The following is a 4,516-nucleotide window of genomic DNA, read 5'->3' on the forward strand; positions in this document are numbered from 1 at the left end:
GGGAGAAGACGCCAAGAGCAGACAGCATGGGCTGATCTTTGTCACTTACAGGGTCTGTGGCGATAAACTGTTGACCTACAGGAGACACTGAGGGTTTGTCAAGGAGCAGGAGCATCTTCTGCCTAGCCTTGACAACAGTTTGTGCTTATCTGAATATTCAACCTGTCAACAGCTGGTCTTTCAAGATTTCGTAAATAAATAATAAAAAGAAAAGAAGGAAAAAAAATCCCCTTTAAACACTGCAAGGAGAAAATAAATAAAGGGGAATAAAGATGAGGAAGAGAAACATCTTTTCCCCCGAGGTATGAAAAAGAAAACCACTACCTGTAATTTTGGTAGGAAAGGAAAGAACTAAATGAGTCCCTGGATTCTGGCAGATAAGAGCTCACAGTGAAGACAGGGAGACGCCGGGGCTTGAGCAGGAAACCCTGGATGGTGGAGCTGAATCCAGAAAGTAATGCAAATGCCAAGTGAAAGGTTCCAAAAGGGAGGGTTCTGGCAGCGGCACCGCAGAGGCAAAGCCCCAGAAGTGCAGGTAGGCCGGGGGAGGGCTTGGGAAAAGCGGGTGGAAAAGGATGGTCAGGATCCCTGGGGGGAGCGAGGCCCATGGAAGAAAAGTAAATACGGCCTGGACGCACTTGACCTTCCCCATGAGAGCACCAAAAAGGAGCAGAAGGGAAGCCCAGGGGCCGTCCCAGAACCTGTGCCTGAGCAGGAGAAGGCGTGTCTCAGGATGGAAGCACAGAGGACTGTGGTTGGTCAGAGCTAGACCTGTGCACAGGGCAGTCGGCCCACAGGAAGGATGAAGGAAACAGGATGAGGTTGACACACAGAGACAAACCACCCACGGGGTCACGAGTCAGACAGCAGGGGTGGGGCTGACTGCAGGAATCCTCAATCCTCGGGTGAACTTTCAATTCAGGAAGGCAGTGTCACAGTCCCAGACAACTCCTCAGGAAAAACCATGTGGCTCTAAAGTACATGGGGGCCACATGGTTATTCAAATGGCAACAGACCAGGTAGAGATTTTTAACATGTAAGAACTCAATGAATATGGACATGAAGGCCCTGGGATTATTTCTCAATTTCTTTTTCCAGTAGACAGCTACTGGTGTAAAGAAATTCAACTTATTTTTATAGGTTGATTCTCTATCCCTCTTTTTTACTGAGTTACTAAGTTTAGTGTGTGTGTGTGTGCGCCAGTGTGTGCTCATTCACAGTTTCCTACCTATAAGGTCATGTACAGGTAGGCATGACCAATTCAGTTCTTCCTTTCTGGGTCTGATGTTTTCTTCTGTCTTGCTTGTTGGCACTTTCCAGTGTCTCTAGACCTTTATTAAGAGGAAGTGGCATCCATGAGCATCTTGGCCTTGCACCAGATTATCAAAGAAAAGATGTTGACTTCCTCCCATTTATTATGATGTTTGCTGTGAGACATTTTTTCATAAGTGAACATAATATGTTCATATTATTTCCTTCTATGCAAATCTATTTTTTGAGACTTTTCATCATGAAACACTGTTTCATTTGGTGAAATGCCTTTTCAGAATCTACTGAGATTATCCTGGGCCTTCATCTTTCCTTCTGTTGATGCGGTGCATTGTGTGGATGGACTTGCCAGCATCAGAACAAACAGCACAGCATGCTAAATCCCACGTTCTGTGCTGTATGATATCGTTGGCATATTCTCTAATTCAGCTAAGAATTTGGACAAAATATTTGCAAATCATAAACCTAATAAGAGATCTGTGTCAAAAATATAAGGAATTTATACAATTTCATAGGCAAAGCTACCAAATAACCTGATTTAAAATGAGCAAAGGGATTAAATCAATGTTTTTCCAGAGAAGAACTAAAAATGAGCAACAGATGTAGAAAAAACACTTGGCACCACGACTATCCAGTGAAATGTGAACCAGGACTACAAGGAACTGTCACCTCCCACATTTTAACATGGGTTTTACCAAAAGCAGAGGCAAGAGTTGGTCAGGATGTGGAGAAAAGAAGGCATCAGTACACTTTTGGCATTCACTTGAGGCAGATGTGGTGTGGAACAGCCTGGAGGGTCCTCAAGATGCTTTAAACATAGGACCACCACACATGATCCAGCAGTCTCTCTTCTGGGGATATGCCCTCCCCCCCAAAATAACTGAACCAGCACCTCTTAGAGACATCTGCACCCGGGTTTTATTGCAACATCATTCATAATAGCAGAGACATGGAATCATCCTAAGTGTCCAAAGACAATAAATGGATTAATGAATTTTGGCACACGTGTGTGTATGAATATTATTCAGCCTTAAAAAGGGAAATACTGCTGTTTGCCATAACATGGATACACCTGTAAACCTGGAGCACATTATGCTGAATAGAAGAAGTGAGAACAAGAAAGGACAGTACTGCCCAGTCACACCTGTGAGTAGTGTCTAGTAAGTCCGGAGATGAATACAGAGCATAAAAACTGGGGTTGACAACATGGCCTTTTGTATTGGAAGTCTGCTGAAAGTAGATTTAAGGTGCTCTTAACACATGCATGCACACAATGATGAAGGTAATTTAGTTTGCTAATTGCACTGACTAGTGCATTTTACTGTATATATGTGTATCAAAACAGCATGTTGTATACCTCAAGCATGCATTAAGAAAAAAATTGGGCTGCACCTGCACATGGCGCCAGGGGTCAGGCTGCAGCGCCAGAGGACATGCTCACGCATAACTGGGGCCACCTGTCTTGATGGCAGCCCTTTTAACTGTGAGCTACATAGCAAAAAAGAAAGAAAGATAAAAGAAAAAGAAAACAATTGGGCTGTTAGGATACTTTATATTTGACCTTGTCCTCACCTTCCACCAAACACAAAATGGTCTTGCTGTGCTTCATTTTGATGATTAATCACAATCAATGTAGTGTGTACTTTGCTTGCTGGAGTGAAATTAGGGTTCCGTGGTATGTACTGACGTGTCATAGCTTCTGTCACTGACCTATGTGAGGGGCAGGCATGCCTTTGTGCTGTCTATTTACCCACACCAAGAAAGTCAAATTCTCAGCGAGTGCAAGGCAGGGGCCAGAGAACGTGGCTACTCAGTAGCATAGCATGAGCCAGAGTGCAGGCCCCTTGACTTTAAGCCAGGCCTTGCTGGTGCTTATTATCACATCACATCCTGCTTTGCTACTGGGTCATTTAAGTCTCATTTAAAACAACTTGGCTGACCTTTCAATCACGAGCACCAGCACCAGTACCACCACATCCCCATAGCAGCCTCACACCAGCAGCGCCAGCAGCGCCAGCACCAGTACCACCACATCCCCATAGCAGCCTCACACCAGCAGCGCCAGCAGCACCAGCAGCAGTATCACCATCTTGCCGCCACCAACATCTGCACCATCTTCATCAGCATCAATAATTACGTTTTCTCCTCTTCCTCCAGTGCTCTTCTGTATTAAAAAAAGTCAACTTTAGTGTCTCCATTGATTTTCAGCCACAAATATATCATTTCCCCCTCCATATTTCCCAATAAAAATATTTCCTCAGGAATGCAAGAAACAAACATAAAGATATTAAAGAAATGCAATTGAGGTGATGTGAAGCTCCTAGACACATTTATCCTATTTCTGGAGTTGAAGTAGTTTCTTATTGCATTGGGAAGGAGAATGCTTTCACACATTTCAGCAAGCCTAGGAAGGCAAAGATGTTTGATACAGGTGTTAAAATGTTATTCCATTATTTAGGGACAAAATTAAGGTTAAAGCCACCCTAGTACTTACTGTGTAAATACTCTCTCTTAAATATTGATGCTTCTGAATATTCTTCACATTTAAAATTTTTTTGATTGTTTTTTTTTTTTTTTTGCTTTTTACACAAGTATCTCCTGACTCTTCTATTAAACATAATAATGAAAAAGACTTTTTGTCTCTATGTCATCTTACCTTTCTTTGTCTTCAGTGCAATTAAAACTACCTGGAATTATATTATTGCAGTTTTTCTATAGCTTGCAGGGAAACAGCATGATGACAGGGCATCTGCTTTCGTCTCGTTGTCTGTAGAACAGTGTGTATATTGGATGCCATTTGCCATCTCAAGTTTTTTTTTTTTTTTTTTTTTTTTTTTTTTTTTTTTTTTTTTGTATAGTTGCTGTTCTTTGACGTCCATCCTTAACAAAACAAGCAAACAAACCAAACAAGCCAGGAGCGTGAATGCTACCTCCACAGTCATCCCTCCCGGGTGCTACCAAAGCAGACAGCTCACACTCCACTGAATGTGGGCCATCGACACTGTGGAAGAACGTGGAAGCTAAACAGGGTTTACCAAAGTTTAATGATTGAAGTCCCTTCTAGTTTACATATTTTGACATAAAAAAGGCTTCAGATACAAGATAACAGACATATCTGAAATTATTTATCTGAGAACATTTTTATTCAACAGACACACTATCCATTGCTCCACAAGCCCCACTAACAGGAAATAAAGCTCTGTTGCTATCCAGGTGACCTGTCCTAGTACTCGATCCTTCCCCGGTC

At 42.4% G+C, this 4,516-nt stretch overlaps 1 non-coding gene across 1 annotated transcript; it reads left to right on the forward strand.

The window, feature by feature from the left end:
* Positions 1–2,652: 2,652 nt before the first annotated feature.
* LOC114099591 (small nucleolar RNA SNORA76) lies at positions 2,653–2,765 on the forward strand. Its single transcript, XR_003583925.1, has one exon. It is a non-coding gene; the product is annotated as a small nucleolar RNA SNORA76 (small nucleolar RNA).
* Positions 2,766–4,516: the final 1,751 nt, after the last annotated feature.

Source organism: Marmota flaviventris, chromosome 5 (assembly GCF_047511675.1).
Source record: "Marmota flaviventris isolate mMarFla1 chromosome 5, mMarFla1.hap1, whole genome shotgun sequence".
NCBI classification, from domain to species: domain Eukaryota; kingdom Metazoa; phylum Chordata; class Mammalia; order Rodentia; family Sciuridae; genus Marmota; species Marmota flaviventris.